Genomic DNA, 19,823 nt, shown 5'->3' on the forward strand with positions numbered 1-19,823 from the left:
CTTAGTAAAAGGGCCCTTTGTGTGCAACAGGGAGATCAAAATCACGTTTTTGATACAATGATGTATCTATTTTGTAGGACTACTTTATTTATTTATTTATTTGTTATATTTGTATCCCACATTTTCTCACCTATTTGCAGGCTCAATGTGGCTTACATAATATCGTAGGCGTACGCCAGCCGGTAAAGAACAAATACAAAGTGGTATTATGGTAGAATAGGTACTTGTTTTACAGACATATTTGGGAATCGTAACGAGGAGGAGTTGCGTTGAGTTCAATTCTAGCTTTAGTTAGTTTTGTAGCAGGGTTCAGGCTGTTAGGTTATGTCAGTAAGGTATGCTTTTTTGAATAGGTAGGTTTTTAGTGATTTCCTGAAGTTTAGATGGTCGTATGTTGTTTTCACGGCTTTTGGTAGTGCATTCCACAGTTGTGTGCTTATGTAGGAAAAGCTGCTTGCATAGGTTTGTGAAGTACTTTTTATACCACTGTTTTAAATAATAGGCATTTATAGATTCACTATTTGGGCCTTTATAGAAATTCAACTAGTATTCTACATTTTACACTGCAATGATATGCTTGTCTTCCGCTCTGCCCTTAGCTTCAGTATTTTATGTGCTCCAAAAATAGAGTTTCATCAGCAATTAAGAAACTTTACTAAGTGCCAAAGGATTTTCCTGGAAACTACTAAAAATATCTCATGACCCCCTCTTCCTTTGCCCTTTCCCCTACCCTTTTCTAAAATAGAACAAAAACCTCCTCTTCTACTTAGAAGGAAAATAAGCAAAACACGATACATAGATCAAATTGCCAACATTCCACCACATACCAAATTCTGTATATTCTGTGTTCATCTTGAATTATTACCATACAAGTATGAATTTAGGTTACACTTGACTTCAGTGTGTTTGGCATAATGAAGCATTATGTAAGATTGGGGGGGGGGGGGGGGGGGGAGTCACATGCATTTATCGTTTTTTGTAACAATGGCTGCTTTTGCATTAGCTGCAGACCATTTGTGATGCTTGTCAAGTCTGCTTTACATGTGGTGTATAATGGTTATGTTTTCTTATCTAATGCAAATAGCATTATCAGTAAAGCAGACACAGTGTCTGGCTAGAGCCCAACATACTGTGAATGTCAAACTCTTTGTATTTCAAATAGTTCACCTTTTTCATGGGGCTTGGACTAATCTAAACTTTATCATCATTTTGCTAAGTCTTGTATTCCATTTTCCGCAAAAAGTGTTGACTGGAGAATTTTAGTTAGAGTAAAAATGTTTCATAGTGCTTGTACTTTGGTCGTTTTCCCTTGGATTCTATATAGGTGCCCAACATTGCAAGCTGAAATTTGGCGCACATTGGGCATTTTCTGTAAGTCAGACCTGTCAAGTCTCCCACATTCCCGCTGGGGAGAGAAAAACTCCCAGTCAGCAGCCTTAAGGCAGGAAGACATTTGTGTTCCCCCTTCTCTCTCCTCCCGCAGTCCAGCATTCCTCACTTCCTCTGCTCTGTCCCGATCCAGCTATCTTACATTCCCTATAACCTCCAGGCTTGTGTTGGATCACCGGCAATAGCAGAACTCCACCTGTTCTGTCTCCGGCTGTCAAGCTTGCGGTTTATCAGGTCTCGCACTCAGAAAATATAAAGTTGCATCAGAAATGTGCGACCTGGCAGAGGGAAAGTTGCACAGCCCCCCCCCCCCCCCATTTTTCGAATGGGGCCGGCCATCTCTAAGGGTGCCCATCTCCGAGGATGGCGCCGCGAAGGGGCGGGGCCAACCGTATTTTCGAACGAGATGGCCGGCCATCTTTCGTTTTGATAATATGGGTGGGGCCGGCCAAATGTTTGAGATGGCCGGCCTCGGTTTTTGCCAATAATGGAAACCGAGGCCGGCCATCTCAAACTCGGCCAAAGCCAAGGCATTTGGTCGTGGGAGGAGCCAGCATTTGTAGTACACTGGTCCCCCTGACATGCCAGGGCACCCTAGGGGGCACTTCTAAAAATAAAAAAAAAACATTAAAATAGCTCCCAGGTGCATAGCTCTCTTACCTTGGGTGCTGAGCCCCCCAAATCCCCCCCAAAACCCACTCCCCACAACTCTACACCATTACCATAGCCCTTATGGGTGAAGGGGGGCACCTACATGTGGGTACAGTGGGTTTTGGGGGGGGTTGAGGGGCTCCCATTTACCACCACAAGTGTAGCAGGTAGGGGGGGATGAGCCTGGGTCCACCTGACTGAAGTGCACTGCACCCACTAAAAACTACTCCAGGGACCTGCATACTGCTGTCAGGGAGCTGGGTATGACATTTAAGGCTGGCATAGAGGCTGGCAAAAAAGTTTTTAAAGTTGGTTTTTTGAGGGTGGGAGGGGGGCTAGTGACCACTGGGGGAGTCAGGGGAGGTCATCCCCGATTCCCTCCGGTGGTCATCTGGTCAGTTCGGGCACTTTTTTGGGACTTGGACCTGAAAAAAAAAGGGACCAAGTAAACTCGGCCAAATGCTCGTGAGGGCCAGCTTTCTTTTCTCCATTATTGGGTGAAGCCAGCCATCTCCTACCACGCCCCGTCCCGCCTCCTGTACCCTGCCGACACGCCCCCTTTAAGTTTGGCCAGCTCCGCGACGGACTGCAATTGAGGCCGGCCAAAATCGGCTTTCGATTATGCCGATTTCGCTGGCCTTGAGAGATGGCCGGCCATCTCCCAATTTGTATCGGAAGATGGCCGGCCTTCTCTTTTGAAAATAAGCTGGTTACTGACCTGTAGTTCCCAACGTTTCCTTACTTCCGCTTTTGTGGAGAGGGACCACATCTGCTCTTCTCCAGTCCTCTGGGACCACTCCTAACTTTAAAGAAGCATTGAACAGGTCAGTCAGCGGAACTGCTAGAATTTTCCTGAGTTCCTTCAGTACCCTTGGATGTATGCCATCCAGCCGCTTCGCTTTGTCTACCCTTAGTTTAACCAGATCCTCACAAGCTCATTCCTTTGAAAATCATTCAAGGACTTCCACCCCTTCATTCCTATTTGTGTTTGTCTTCTGTGGTCCTGCTCCTAGCCCTTCAGCTGTTAAACACAGAACAGAAATATTTGTTAAGCATTTCCATCTTATCTTTATCAGCTTCTTCATATTCCTCCCCTTCACCTTCGAGTCTCACAATGCCACTTTTGCATTTCATCTTATCACTAACATATCTAAAAGATGTCTTGTTTCCCCACCATTTTACTGTATTGGATATTTTTTCATCCATTTGCATCTTTGCTTTCCTGACTACGCTACCAGCTTCTCTTAGCTTTTCCAGATATCGTTGCCTGTCTTCCTCTTTCTGCGATCTCTTGTAGTTTATAAAGGCTAACCTCTTTTTCCTTACCTTTTCAGCTGCTACTTTTGAGAATCAAAGCACCTCCTTTCCTCATACTTTTATTTACTTTTCTTATAAAAAGGTTTCTTGCCCTTACAATAGCTCCTTTCAGTTTTGCCCACTGTTTTCCTACTTCTTCCAGATGTTCCATCCAGACAGCAATTCCTTGAGGTAATCTCCCATCTGAATAAAGTTAGTTGTTGGTTTTTTTTGAAGTCTAGAACTTTCACTTTTGAATGAACTCTCTCCACACCTATCTTAATGTTAAACCACACCATCTGGTGATTACTGGATGCCAGATCATCACCTACTATAACATCAGAAACACTCTTCCCATCAGTAAGCACAAAGTCCAGTATGGCCCCATCTCACGTGGGTTCTTTTACCAACTGCTGGAATAGTTCCTCGAAGCCAGGATCTCCCTGCTTCTAAAAGACTCTGCAGTAGGGATACCCTGGTCAACCTCTGACATTAAAATCACCTATTAGTAGTAATTCACCTTTCACAGCTATATTTTGAATGTATTCAATTAAATCTCTGTCCATTTCTTCTGTCTGAAGGAGGCCTGTATATCACACCAGTGTAAATTCATTTGCCATTCCCTTTTTCTAGATTGACCCACAGTGTTTCTTTCTTACCTTGTAGGTCCCTCAATTGTGTGGCTTTAATATTATCTTTAACATATAGTGCCACTCCCCCTCCTTAATCCCTGCCCTGTCTTTCTTGAACAGATTATAACCCGGTATAACTATATCCCAGTCATGGCTGTCTGTGAACCGTCTCCCTGTGATCTCCACTAAATCGAAATCAGCCTCTTCTTTCACAGCCTCAAGATCTAAAACCTTATTTCCCAAACTTCGAGTATTAGTATATACTGCTTTCCAGACGACATCCCTTTTCTGCATGCAACAAGTTAGGTTTAATTCTAGTAGGCTTTCCGAATGGGTTCCTATTAAATTTGGAGGCTCTTCTTTTCAACCTTTATTTGAGGCCTCTATGTACTACACCTAACAATTTAAGGAGGTGTGTGTGGGGGTGGATATAGGTTGTATGATGATGGCATCATGTGTGCGTGTGTTTGTGTGTGTTTTAACCCAGTCTTTGTGAACTGGCTAATTATTGGCTGTCAACTCCACATGATTGAGTGATGACAATTTTATAGTTAACTGTTCTAAGTGGGAAGTTATTTTTGTTTCTCGGCAGACCTTAGTTCTTTTAAAAATTTCTTTCTGCACAGAAGTTTGCTACTATGGTTCGTATTTGGACTCTTGCATTGATATGCATGTTCTAGCAAGAAATCCTTTTTAGATTCCTTATAACCAGCTGGGCTTATGTTTATTGACCTATTCTTGTAATTCCACATGTAGTATTATAATTCTTTACTATACTATTTATTATAAGCTTTGATTATTAGTTTTCTTTTTACCTTTACACTATTATGTAAGCATTTGTTTTACGTTTTCTTTTTTTTTTTAGGTTATTGTAATTCTTTATATTTTGGCCTGCCTGCAACTTATAAGTAGGGTGATTTGGATTACTTTAAATGTGGCTTCCCATCTACTCCTGGGGTATAGGAAATTTGATGACCTTTTCCTTGGGGTTTTCACCTTGCGCTGGTTTCCTGTCAACCAGTGCATTACATTTCAACTGCCAGTTCTTGTTTTTAAGGCCCTGTGTGCTGTGTCCTTTACTACTCTTAGTTCTAGGCTGCCTTTTTACCAACTGGCTCATGCTTTTCATTCATCCAAGCAAGCCCTATTTACGGTATCTTCTATTAAAGTGGTATATAGGAGATTTGTGTGCATGTGCCTCATTTTTATGACTCTGCTCACTTGCTGGAATGCTCTTTCTGCTACTCAGTTGTGTCCTGAATTACCTTATCAGCATTTAGGAGGTAGTTAAAGATGATCCATTTTTAGGGCCGATGGCTGCAGTGCTATCATCTGCTGGTGCAGCCTAAATTTTAGCATCTTAGCATCTTATTTCTGTGCATGCTTTTTGTAGCTGTGTATAACAGTCTATGCTAGCATGAGAAAGGAAAGATCCACAAAGACATTTTGCCCCATTAAAACTGCTTTTCATTGGGGAAAGTTATCTTTGTGGGTAATATTGTGACTATGGTAAATATTTCTTGTACGTATGAGTACAGATGTTTTTGCCATTAAATCCTATGAAGCAGGGGTAAAAGTATGTTTCAGTAAGTATAAGGCTAGATGGAGATTAAATAGTAGACAAGGGAGATGTTTTTGCCTGCTTGTATTTATCATAGCCTGCATTTTTTTGAGTGGTTGCCATGTCTTATTCCAGTTATTGCTGACATGATGTGAACCATTCTGTTTGTTTATGTAAAGGGCATTATGCCTTATATGGCTGATGCATTCCCTGGGGCAGGCTTGAAATACTTTGTGATACGGTATTTGCATCCAGTTCATCTCTGTTTAGCCTCCCCAAAAGCCTCTACTCTGGCTTTGAATAGCAAATATTTTTTATTTACCACCCTGCCTGAAGAACTATCGACTGCAGACTCTTTTGCACCCTCTAAATGGGCGAATTGACCCCAAATATATATATCACCATCTTCACGAATGTCCCTAGAGTTCCTCACCTACCTACTTTCTGAAACCTCACTCTGACATCTCTATTTCTGGTTGTGACTTCCAATATACACCACCTCATCCTCAGGATCACTCATGTAGATCCCCCCCTCCAGATACCAGCTTAGACAATGTCCCAGTATTGAAGAACTATAAGAGACACTTTGGGCACACCTCAACCATTACTACACAGCCTTTGCACCTACTTTTCAATAATGTTTGCTGTTAAAGCATAGTAAACACAAAAACATGACCATACTTAAGTGAAAAGGGCCTCTTTGTCAGTCTGAATGCAAGCATGTTGAAAGGTGGCCATTCAAGGTGGTAGAGACACAAGATCCTAAGTCTTCAGCAGAATAAAAGTAAAACATGTTACTACTTTATTCATCTAATGGTTTTCTCTCTTGTGTACCATAACTTTCTTGAAGGAGGTGTGTTGTGTTTTGGTTGGAAATACATGCATTGAAAAGCTTTTGGAACTGAAATGGAATTAATTTCAAACTGATTTCACTATAGTAGAAGTCTAGCTTTATGGTAGTTTGATCACCTACTGATGAAAATGGGTGATCAGATTATAATTTATAGTTGCCACTGTTCCACTTGTTTCTACCCCCCCCCCCCACACCCTCACACCCCCACACACCATGACTTTAAACTTGGTTCCTGATACAGAATTTATCTCTAGCACTCAGGACCATAATAAGGGATGGGGAAGTTGAGCAGCTACCCAGGGCACAAGGTCAGAAAGGTACCATGTTACCACCAGTTTTGGTCCAGTGTCAGAGGTATATTCCTGCATAGCCATTGTCATCAGCGCTGCTGGTCACTTCACTGGAGAGATCCTCTGGGTAGCCATATCACTGGAAGGAGCTACCCAACCAGTCACCTATGGTGCCATTATGACCAACAATAGTTTCCTTTGTACAAATTTACTGAATTTTTAAATTTAGTCTTTGAATTGTAGGATGCATTTGTTTTTATATATTTTTTGATTGCTTATTCCTTGAGTTTAAAGCAATCTAGAAAATATATAACAAGTAACTCAAATACCGTATATGGAACACAGGTCAATACACATAAACCTAGTTGGATATAAGGAATCTAGATGGATTATACAGTATATTCCGTTCTATAATTCATTAGACTTGGCAAGAATAATGCATAAGCTCATTCCAGCTGCTTTAATAAAATATATTGGCTCAATATTTGTTTTGTTACTGAGCAGCTGGATCAAATTTAGTCCCTCACTGGATGCTGCAGCCAGAAAACGTAAGAATCTTAAGTCCTGTGGGAATACAATCCTACAGGACAAATGTTTCCCCTGTATTTTTTTTGTCAAAGAATGAAATTCATGGAAAATATGTGTAGCACTAAACAATATAGTCCACTATCTGGCTTGACTAAAATGTTCTGTTGTGTTGGACTGTTTTCTTAAACTTAAGCAATATTCATTTTAGTACTGCCTAATTTATAAAACTCTAAAGTGCCCTTTTACTAAGGTGTACTAATGATTAGCATGCGCTAAATAATAAGCAGCCCATTATATTCCTGTGGGTGTCTTAGCATTTAATGCACTCTAATCGTTAGCATGTGCTAAATCTGTAAGTGCACCTTAGAAAAGGAGCCCTAAGTGATGTACAAAATAACAACATAAAATTACAATATTCAAATAGACACAGATGGAAAAATGACAATACATACGAGTAACAACAAGCATAGAAAGCAAAACATATTGGAATTATAACAATACAGATATGTAATGCAAGGTTCCACATTAGGAGTCATCGACCAAGAAAGGGATCTAGGCGTTGTTGTTGATGATATGTTGAAACCCTTTGCTCAGTTTGCTGCGGTGGCTAAGAAAGCAAATAGATATTATTTAGGTATTATTAGGAAAGGAATGGAAAACAAAAATGAGGACGTTATAACGGTCCATTGTGCGACTGCACCTCAAATATTGTGTTAAATTCTGGTCACCACATCTGAAAAAAAAGCTATGGTGGAATTAGAAAAGGTACAGAGAAGGTTGATGAAAATGATAAAGGGGATGGGACGACTTCCCTATGAGGAAAGGCTGAAGCGGCTAGGGCTGTTCAGCTTGGAGAAAAGACGGCTGAAGGGAGATATGATAGAGGTTTATAAAATAATGAGTGGAGTGGAATGGGTAGACGTGAATCGTTTGTTTTTTCTTTCCAAAAATACTAGGACTAGGGGGCATGCGATGAAGCTACAAAGTAGTAAATTTAAAACAAATCGGAGAAAACTTTTCTTCACTCAACATGTAATTAAACTCTGGAATTCCTTGCCAGAAAATGTGATAAAGGCGGTTAGCCTGGCGGGGTTTTAAAAGGTTTTGGACGGCTTCCTAAAGGAAAAGTCCATAGACCATTATTAAAATGGGGAAAATCTACTGCTTATTTCTGAGATAAGCAGCATAAAATGTATTGAACGTTTTGGGGATCTTTCCAGGTATTTGTGACCTGGATTGGCCACTGTTGGAAACAGGACGCCTGGGCTTGATGGACCTTTGGTCTGTCCCAGTGTGGCAATACTTATGTACTTATAAAACACCACATCACAAAAATAAAATCACATATCTGAATTAACACTTATGCAGATCCCATTTTGAAAAAGCTGTTATAAATAGCCAACCATTACACGTTGTGTGAATATGGATAAAAGATAATCCTCAACTCCTTGTCACACATCCCAGAGAAGGAGAGATGATGTAAACAAACAAAAGAAAAAAAAAGTAACGTTTCTTGGTTTCTTCATTCTTGTTAGCAGAGCTTGAAGATGTAACGTAGCATTCTAACAAAACAGAGAACAAATGAACCAGTACAAACTCAGCCTTTCTCAAAAAGTCATCAGTAAAACCTCAAAAAATGATCTGAGAGGCCATGGCATCTAATTTAGGTTTTTAAAATCTGGATCATAATCACAGCCTCCAGTTATGGATGATAATGACAGTCTCCAGTTTCCTCTAGCAGATTGTATGGCAATTTTGCATAAATTTCAATTATATATATAATTTTATAAGCTTGCTTTGTGTCTGGATATTTGATTTTGTTCCTTTAGGATTTGAATGGGTGAGAATATTCAGGTATTGTGGAGGAGAGGCAAGTAGACAGGGATGGGAAGGGAGGATCAGGAATGGAAAGACAAGAAGGCAGCAAGAAGGTGGATTGGGCATTGGGTAGAAGAGGATGAGAGTTGATCAGGATAGGTGATGAAGGGAGGATGAAGAGGGGAAAGGGTTTTGGGATAATCTGCAAATTTAGAAGGAGGAAGAGGTAATTTTTGGATCTGGGGAGAGAGAAGAAAGGGAAGTATTGACTCTGCTCTTCCTAAAATCCTATTGCTCTTCCTAAAATCCTATTGCTCACCCTAAAATCCTATCGCTCACTCTATCTTAAATCTCTAACCTCCTTTTACCCCCATAAATCCCCTCCTCTCTCTCCGCCCCCCCCCCCTCCAATCCCAGGTACTCATACATACACACCTCATCTCTCATACTGAGTCCCACAACATTTCCCTTAATAAGGTAGCTCTTATATCACAGTATTGTTGTTGTTTTTTAAATTCATTTTATGAATTTTTTAAAATGTGGCATTGGATAGTTTTTATCAGTTTTTAGGGATATAAATGTTTGTCAAATCACTCCTTTTCCCAGTCCCAATCCTAGTCTCCAGCTCCTCTTTCACACGAAGCGCCTTACTCCATCTCTCTCCCTCTGTTCCCTTTTTTTGGTCATCCACCCCAGCCTCTCTATCCAACTACCTTCTTTCACATTCATCATGTAGCAAGGGTGTGGTAGCCGTATTATTTCCGATCTGACGAAGAAGGGCAACCTTCGAAAGCTAATCAAGAAATGTATTAAGTTATGTCCAATAAAAAAGGTATCATCTTATTTTCTTTTCCATGTTTTATTTTGTTTGATTTCTATTGATATCATGTAGCAAGAAAAGGGGAGGACAGCTGAATATAAGGCCGCATCCTCCTCCTTTGTTTTCTAGGACCTGACTGATACTTTTAACCATATAATAGTATGGCGTCCTGTACAGTTCAGGAGCAGGCTTAAGGTTCAGGCCTAAAGTATGTGCATATGTGACCATCTCTGGGAAAAGGTGACTAAAGTCACTAGAAAGAAAAAAAAATTAGGCTTTAATGAATTCTGTTAGAGCAAATAATTTGTAGTGCAATTTAAATACAACTCCTTCATTTCATATGGAAAAAAAAAGTTACAGAAGTTCAAACATGTAACTTTTGCAGTCTACTTATGGACCCATGGCTTGAAAAATTGGCCATTCTCAATATTTTAGATCTGCTACTTTAATCACTTTTTCCCAGAGATGGTCACATATGTACATACTTTAGGCCTGAACCTTAAGCCTGCTCCTGAACTGTACAAGACACCATACTGTTATATGGTTAAAAGTATCAGTCAGGTCCTAGAAAACAAAGGAGGAGGATGCGGCCTTATATTCAGCTGTCCTCCCCCTTTTCTTGCTACATGATGAATGTGAAAGAAGGTAGTTGGATAGAGAGGCTGGGGTGGATGACCAAAAAAAGGGAACAGAGGGAGGGAGATGGAGTAAGGCGCTTCATGTGAAAGAGGAGCTGGAGACTAGGATTGGGACTGGGAAAAGGAGTTTGGATGGTGCTTGGTGCGGGTGGTAATTTCATTTTTTATGCGTACCTGAAAACATATTTTATTTTCCGGTGCACAGCACTAACTGGGTGGTAATTGTCATTGTACACCTCTTTAACATTGCTTTTGACTCGTAACCACTGGTAACCTCCTCTCCTCCTTCCTGTACACATTAATTGATTTGATTTGCTTACTTTATTTTTTGTCTATTAGATTGTAAGCTCTTTGAGCAGGGACTGTCTTTCTTCTATGTTTGTGCAGCGCTGTGTATGCCTTATAGTGCTATAGAAATGCTAAATAGTAGTAGTAGTAGTACACGCATAGATGATTACTGCCCAGTTAGCGCATCAGATCTTACCACTAAGTGAATGGGTGGCGTTAAGGTCTCAGACCCAAAATGGATGCGCGCCAATTTTTATTTTGTCACACGTCCATTTTTGGCCAAAAAAGAGGCATTTTCTATAGGCGTGCTGAAAAATGGATCTGTGTGCGTCCAAAATACGCGCCTACACTTGCGCAGGCCATTTTTCAGCGCACCTTAGTAAAAGGCCCCCTTAATTCTTCTCCATTACTACTAATACATAGGTTGAGGTATGGGGAGTGTCTCTAGCTGTCTTCTTGATCAATTTTATTTTTTCCTAAATAAAGGATGACTGATGTTTGATATTACTGATTAAATTATTATTTTTTAAACATTTGCTATATATAATGTATTCACAGATTTTGTTACTTTTTTACTGTGTGACTGCCTGAGCAGATTTGTTTGGTGTGTTTTCTAAATATTTTTGCATAGATTTTTTAATGTTAACATATTATATGTTGTGTTTATCTTATGTTTTATATGCTTTTTAGTTTGATTTTTTTTTAAATATTGTTTTGATATGGTTGTGCAAAATGCAAAAGTGGGAATCGAGGGTTAAGCAAATTTATTAAAGATTAAATATTAATTTGTTTTTGTTTTGCATGATACAAATAGTCTTACAGCCATGCTCAGCTGTATCCTTTGGGATTGTTACAGGTGTAGATGTGGAAATCTCAATGGATAGGAAAGAGCGTAAGAAGATATTTTAGGGATGGGGAAAGAGTGAAGGAATCCGGAGCATCATGGTTAAAGTTTTAAGTTCTCTGTCATGAGTCTAGCTGTATTCTTTTGTATGAACATCTAAGTATTATGTATTTCTACGTATTAGGCTTTGAGATGTGTGACCGCCAAGCCGGCAATTGCAGTAACGGACACTTATCAGATTTTGAAAAGCTGCTCCTGAGGAAGCTACTATAGTGAAATAGAGAGCTCCATCGCACTAAGGGCCTGTTTTACAAAGCTGCTCTACCGACTCCTGATGCGGCAAATGAGAGAAAGTCCATTCAGGGGGTCTTTCACTAAGTGGGAGTAAGACCAACGCGGGCTTACCGCTTGCTAAACAAGAAGTACCGGCAATAGTTCCCACCCCCAGCAATGCACCATTTCCGGTGCGACAAAAGTATTTTTATTTTTGTAGCGCCAGTGTTTATCCGGCAGTAATCAGGCAGTGCTGTGCACTGCCCGGTTACCATTGTGTTAGCGTGGGAGCCCTTACCGCCACCTTAGTGAGTGGCAGTAAGTGCTCCTCCCCCAAATAGCTGCGCGGCATGTGCTTCACTTGCCGCATAGCCATTTCTTTTCTTAAAAAAAATTTTTTTTTTTAAAAACAGCCTTTTACCTGCTGCGTTAAAAGGGGGTCTCAACGTGTGTCAAAAACATGTTGCGCAGCTTAGTAGAAGGACCCCTCAATTCCGATGGGCTTCCTCTCATTTGCCACGCAGGAATCGGTAGTGCGGCATTGTAAAAGAAGCCCTAAGCTATTTCAGATAAGTTACCGCTAATCTTATTTTTTGCTGCTATTGAAAAATTATACCATTATACTATATTCAAAATTGAAATTGTATTTATTTGAAAACATTTGAAAATTGCAAACATTTGTGGGAAGTAATTCTAACTAATGATGGTCTTTGTTGTAGCTATTTTTTTTTTTTTTTTACTGTTTTATGGTGATTGAGCTTCTGAAGTCTTTTTCTCCCTCAATTTAAACCAAAAAAAATTAAACTGGTGAGGGTTTTAAATTATGCTTGTATGGTTGTTGTTTTACTATTTCTGATACTGTGCCATACTTGACCTTATTCGTTAACTTAGCTACTAGTTGTATATTGTGTTTCAGTATATTTGAGGAAGATGCGGGGGGGGGGGGGGGGGGTCCAAGAAAGCGCAAAGGCAGACGGTCTGCAAACTCCAAAATGGAAAATGAACGAAGCAGATCGTTAAAAGACAAAACGTTGTTTATTAATAAAAACCAATTAAAAAAATATACACACAAACAGCCCAACACAGGCTGTGTTTCGCCGAACAGGGCTGCTTCAGGGGCTACACAACACTCCTTTACTGTCAAATATAATGGATATATATTGGATATATGCTGAAATAAAATGTACAGAAGATCTCGTATCTCTGAAATTGCTGAAAAAAAAATTTCAGAGATATGAGACTGTCCGATAGACTTCATGTCAGTATTCTTTTTTGGCATCTCTGACTGAGCTGTTTTTTCAACGTAAAATCAAGGTGATCTTTTAACGATCTGCTTCGTTCATTTTCCATATTTGAGGAAGATGACAGCAGCTCCATTATCCTTGTCGAACTCTATATCCGTCTCCATTTGAACACAATGAAAGAAATCTGACGTACTCATATATCCTCTGAAAGTAGTTTCATGGTAAATTACATAGGCAGATGTGTTTATAAAACCAAATTATTTATAGAATCCAGGCGTTAATATTTTGGAGACCATTCGTGCACGATCTTTTGTTTTTGTTCTGTCAACAGCATAAAGTATGGTGTTCATGTTGTTAACCACTTAGTGGTAGAAGATGGTTTTCTATCATGATTTTGTTTTTAAAGAAGCAAGCTCTTTTTTTTTTTTTAAAGGGACAACTTCTTCCTGTTATAACTCTCCATCTCAATAAAAGTTTTTCTCAGAAGAAAACAAGCGTTTTTAAAGATATTATCAGTTTGTTTTGATTGTAATAGGAAATGTTTCAGGGTTAGCAAGGCAATTAATTCTGCATGGCTGCATTTGGTATTTTTGTTGCTCCTTGGAGATGCAATTATGGCTCTGCCATATCTGTACAGAGGTTTGAGCAAAACACAGAACAGTTTTGGAGGAAACAAGTCTAGTCAGTTGCTGACATCATTTATATTTTGTTTGAAACTTGTAACAGTTTTTGGACATTTACTGTTAAATATCTAGCATTATTATTTTTTTAAATACTTTTAAAAAAGTAATAGCCTTATGCTGAATAAAGTAGCACACTGATATAGTCGTTCAGGTACAAGTTGCACTCTTCTGAAATGCTTACTGAATAATATCTTTGCATAGTTGAGAAGAAGGATCCTATATTGATTTCTGGTTATGTAAGTTGCATGGAATGTTGCTACTAATTGGGTTTCTGCCAGGTAGTTGTGACCTGGATTGGCCACTGTTCAGGATACTGGGCTAGATGGATCATTGGTCTGACCCAGTATGGCTCTTCTTGTGTTATGTAAGTTACCATTCCTCATTATAGCAGTGTCATGACTTGGACTGACATAGTTATAGGGCTTGATTCACTCTGCTTCGCTTTCATAGATGACGTCAAGAGGGGCAGTATGCATTTCCATTCATGTGAGACTTTGACAAGGAGAAGAAATGATATGTTTGATATGTAGTTATCACTCTCACCTCATTAGACCCCAGAGACTCTTAGTAAGTCTAGGCAGTCATCTTCCATATTTGAAAATTTGGGTGAGGGGTTAGGGACTCAGGAGAAGGTATCACATGTTGTGTTTAATGGGGGGGGGGGGGGGGGGGGAAGAGAGATGCCGCCTTCAGGGGGTCAGATGCCTTGGAAGACAGGGGGGCCCAGATGGGGTGAGTGATGGAGGGGCCCCAGATGTTGGTATTTACAGCTTCCTCTTTTAACAGGGACTTAGTCTTTTTCAGTACAGGCATGAATTCCATATATGAAATGGGTAATCAACACCTCTGAAGTAGTCCTATCGAGGACACTCCCTCTCCCCACCTTACCCACACTCCCTTGATATCAGCATGTAGTTAGCTTCCTCATGTGTGAATGGCCCCTGTTCTGAAATGGCATTTATATGTTTGGGCCGCTCTAGATGTTTAAATGTTGCCATTTGTATGTGGGGATGGTTCTAAAATAAGGGCCACAATTAATGGAATTCAGCTCAATTGTCACAAGACAAACTAAAGGCGATTCTGAATAAAGCAAACTTCACCCCGAGCCCTTAGATCCAGAACCAACTTAGCTGATTGAAGAAGGTCAAAATGATTGCTGAAAATAATAGCTTATCACTGAGAAAAGGCTTTTTTTCTAACTGCTTCTTAAAAGATGCTTTCATTTGCCCTATGCTAAAAGAAAAAAAACCTGGTGTGGACCCCAACATTTTAACCAACTTGACACCAATTTCTAACAGTCCTCTTTTGTCAAGAATGATAAAGCAGGCACTTGCCTTAGAGAATTAGTGGAGGAAGCCAGCATTATTACCCACATACAGGTAAGCTATAGGACTGGCTGCAAAATTGATGCAGTGGCCTTGTGTAGCAGAGCCTTTTCAAATAGTCTTGATACCGTTGGACCTAAGTGATTCTTTCAATACTATGGACACCACCATTCTCTTCCAGCAGCTGACATCCTTCAGCACGGGGGTAAAGTGCTCAAATGGCTGCATTCATTCTTAATTCAGTGGTAATATATAGTCTATGCTGGAATTTCAACTTGACATTTCGTCCTTTAGATTGTAAGCTCCTTTGAGCAGGGATTGTCCTTCTTTGTTAAACTGTACAGGGCTGCGTAACCCTAGTAGCACTCTAGAAATGTTAAGTAGTAGTAGTAAATTTGAAATGTTTGCAAATGCTTCAGAATGCGGCACTTAGATTATTACGTAAGGATAGAAAATATATTACCCCTTTTTTTTTCGAAAATATCATTGGTTACCACCAGTATTATTTAGGATCAATTTTAAGTTACTTAGGGCCTCTTTTACCAAGCTGTGGCAAAAGGGGGCCTGTGCTGGTGGTTCTTTTTTTTTTTTTTTTTTTTTTTTTTGAGGAAATGGCCGTCTGGCAAGTGAAGCACTTTCCATGTGGCATTTCAAGGGAGAGCTCTTACCACCCATTGAGGTGGTGGTAAGGGCTCCTGCACTAACCCAGCAGTACCCCCCCCCCCCAAGGCTCCTTTGGACCCCACGGGAGATCTGGGCTTCCACAGGTAACTACGATGGTAACAGACCCCGACTGGAGGACAGACCGCAGGTCTGGAAAGTGAATGCAAGATCGAAGCTGGAATACCAAACTGGAACTGGAACCAGAATAGAAGCTGATAGACCAGAGTGAGTCAAAACAGTAGGCAACAAACTCCCATGAGCTGTCCCTGTAACCGCAGGCCCACTTAGACTTAAAAGGTGTCCTAGACCACAGCCCAATGGTCTTGTTCTTCAGTCACGGTACAGGACTTCACAATTCCTTAATACTGGAACTGGCACCAAGGCTGGAAGCAAAAGATGTACTAGAAACTGAGGCTACGCCTGAATTGAAATTGTGTTGGAAACTGAAGCTGTGCTGAAATTGGAACAAAGACTGTAGCTGTGAAGTGAACTAGATCAACACAGTAGCCAGTGTGCCCCATCGCCACCCAGTGTGACACGAGGGGGACCTCCTGTCTCTGCACACGAAGATTGCTCAAATGTTGAGCTATCCTACACTTGATCTTGCATATCGTTTGTCCAATATACCACAACTCACAGGGATAACAAATCCTATAAAGCAAAAACGCAGACGATCTGCAAACTCCAAGACGAAAAATAAACAAAGCAGATCGTTAAGAAAAAATATATAATTTATTAATGAAAACCAAAAATTATATATATAAATCATATTATTTTTGGTTTTCATTAATAAATTATATATTTTTTCGTAGCGATCTAACAAATCCTATATACACATTGTGTTGTATTGCAATCAGTGCGGGTATGCAGTGTATACACCCGCCTTACCGAGTGTGGCGCATTGATCTGAGTAACCTGTAGAGCATATTTGCAGTATATACACACCCCCCACCCCCCCTCCCCCCCACTGTGTTGCCATCACATCTGTGAGTATGAGCATCATGTCACAAAAGCATCTCCTCTTGGTATACAGATCTATCTCATGCATATTCATTATGGATATCCTGAAAAGTTAACTTGCCTGGGCTCTTGAGGACCAGAATTGCCTACCCCTGCCTTAGAGATGCATTTTTGGCACATATTAACCTGACAAAATTGTCAATTATTCTAAACCACTCAAGAAACATGGTGCTATTTATTTTCCTTGGAGCACAAATAATAAGTTAACATGCTCAAGCATTTGTTTCATTGCTAAGAAACAGTGGCACGGAATCAATAACCTTTTCATTTTTTATAATTGTAACTTTTAAAAAATTGCTTTTTCCTCTCAAAATACGATAGACAGACCCCCCCCACCCCCCCCCCCCCCCCCCCCGGAAATACCAAAGTATATGTTTTATGGTCCAGCTTTAAAATCATTTCAGTTGGGAACTACAGAGGTTTATTTATGATATTTTCAAATTCCTCTGTCAGGGGAGTATCTTGATTTCAGTGATTTATTTTAATGTGTAGTGATGCTAGCTATATGCCCAGAAAATAATAGTTTTGTTTTTAAAGTGTATATATTTGTTGTAATTTTAGAAATAAGCCATGGATTATTTTTGTCCTTGTTTCATGCTTGACTCCCATTTGCCTATCTTTTCTGTTAAATCTAGCAGACAGTTTTCAGAGGTAGGTTTCATGAGCTGAGAACTGGCCTTTTTTTCAGTGGCCAAACATGCCTGCACCCTTTCATGATACACAGACTTTTGCCTGTGGCAAACTGGGATGGCTCTGGGGCAGAGAAGGGAAATTTCATGTAAAGATTTCATTTTAAAATCCCGATGAGTACTTTAAAACAGAGGTTCTCAACTCAGTTCTCAGGACACACCCAGGATACCTACAACGAATATGCATGAGACAGCTTTGCATACCCTACCTCCATTGTATGTAATTTATCTTGTGCATATTCATTGTGAGTATCCTGGAAACCTGATGGCTAGGTGTGGCTCGAAGACTGGGTTGAGAAGCCCTGACTTAATAGGTATGAGCTAAATCCAAAATAAATAAAATAAAACGGTGCTTCCTTGACATCTGCTATAAAGCAGGTATATAATCTGGCACCAGATTTTCAAAGGGAAAATCCATAAGGGGACCTTCCATTGAAAACTAACCTGTAGTATCAGCAAACTTCACAGACAGGTTCAAAATTCACTGCTTAATGGTCTGTATAGCTATATGCTAAAAAGACTCTCTTGTACCTTTACATAACTGACTCAAGTGTTGAGATTTTGGTTCCCCTACTATAATAGCATTCTTGGTGGTTTCCCTGTCCTAACTGTTCTTTATAACTTATTCAGAGGTCTGTTACACACCTTCCTGTTTCCCTTTCAGCACTGTTCTAATGTTGTCCTTCTGCAGAGAGTTCTGCATTGGCTGCCTGGTAAATATTGTACCATGCTTAAGCTCCTGATTTTCATATAAATGCATTTAGGGTCTTACTCTGAGCTGCCTCACTGTTCTCCTATGCACACTGTCTCCTCAAGTCATAGCCATGTCCCCTCCCCTCTGTCCCTGGTACCAGAAAAACAACTTTGTACTTCTAAGTTTTCTGGAGAATAAAAATTTTCACCCTTTTCCACGGAAAGAATGGTGGATATGTAGAATGTACTCCCGCGGGAGGTGGTGGAGATGAAAATAGTAATGGAATTCAAACATGCGTGGGATAAACACAAAGGAATCCTGTTTAGAAGGAGTGGGTCCACGGAATCTTAGCAGAGATTGGGTGGCAACGCCGGTAATTGGGAAGCAAAACCAGTGCTGGACAAACTGGGCAGACTTCTACGGTCTATGATCGTGACTGAATAGATAGGGATGGGCTAGAGTATATATTTTAAGGGGCTTCAGAACTTTTAGTACAAGAACAGTGCTGGGCCCTGTTCTTTAGTACAAGAACTTTCTACGGTCTGTGCCCTGAGAAAGGCATGGACAAATCAAACTCGCTCCATGGATAAATCCTTCTTATCTGTTCCCTTCTCCACTACTGCCAACTCCAGACTTCGCGCCTTCTGTCTCGCTGCACCCTACGCCTGGAATAAACTTCCTGAGCCCCTACGTCTTGCCCCATCCTTGGCCACCTTTAAATCTAGACTGAAAGCCCACCTCTTTAACATTGCTTTTGACTCGTAACCACTCGCCTCCACCTACCCTCCTCTCTTCCTTCCCGTTCACATTAATTGATTTGATTTGCTTACTTTATTTATTTTTTGTCTATTAGATTGTAAGCTCTTTGAGCAGGGACTGTCTTTCTTCTATGTTTGTGCAGCGCTGCGTATGCCTTGTAGCGCTATAGAAATGCTAAATAGTAGTAGTAGTAGTAGTAGTATTGTATACCATGTAAAATAAGTTTATCTTGTTGGGCAGACTGGATGGACCTTACAGGTCTTTAGCTGTAACCATTTACTATGTTACTATGGTGCAACCCTCCCTATTTCTGGCTTGAAGACCAAACTAAAAACCCATAAATTCTAGCTTCTCTTCCCTAACTAATACCTTTTTGCGTGTTTCCTTGTTATTTGAGGACACTGTATAGAAGACATTGATTAAATTAAATAGTGAAGAGCCAATATGACAGCACATAATGTTAAAATATGATATATTTAAGAACTTTTTGGCAGATTTTTGATTGACTTGTTAAATAATTGGACTCTCATTTGATGTATAGTTAGTACTGAATTTTAGAGCAAGACTGACTAAGGGTTTTTCTCATTGAAACAAAATGGAAAGAGCTGCCTAGCCCTTCAGGTGTAAAATTGAGATGCATTTTGTTTCTTCTCTCTTTATTTCAGGGTCAGCACACTAGTTATAAAGAGGGTAATTTTATAATGGGTATTATGTGTTTTTTTATAAAATTGCCTTATTGGAACATGCTAAGGAAGTATAGTTTCTAGATGTTATAAATGATTGCTTCATGAAGCAGTTTATCCAGGATTTGGTCTTTGCTTGTGCAGTAATGGTGGTGGGGCTACTGGCTGATAATGATTGCAAT

At 40.1% G+C, this 19,823-nt stretch overlaps 1 protein-coding gene and 1 long non-coding RNA gene across 2 annotated transcripts in view; both read left to right on the plus strand.

The window, feature by feature from the left end:
- The window catches only part of TMEM135 (transmembrane protein 135), a 351,789-nt gene that overhangs the window by 142,814 nt on the left and 189,152 nt on the right, over positions 1-19,823 (plus strand). The gene's annotated exons all lie outside the window — the stretch shown is intronic.
- On the plus strand, positions 325-18,520 carry LOC115468441. The gene is made up of 4 exons (XR_003941869.1): positions 325-335; positions 9,514-9,517; positions 17,459-17,467; positions 18,424-18,520. It is a non-coding gene; the product is annotated as an uncharacterized LOC115468441 (long non-coding RNA).

The sequence above is a fragment of the Microcaecilia unicolor genome, chromosome 4 (assembly GCF_901765095.1).
Source record: "Microcaecilia unicolor chromosome 4, aMicUni1.1, whole genome shotgun sequence".
NCBI lineage: Eukaryota > Metazoa > Chordata > Amphibia > Gymnophiona > Siphonopidae > Microcaecilia > Microcaecilia unicolor.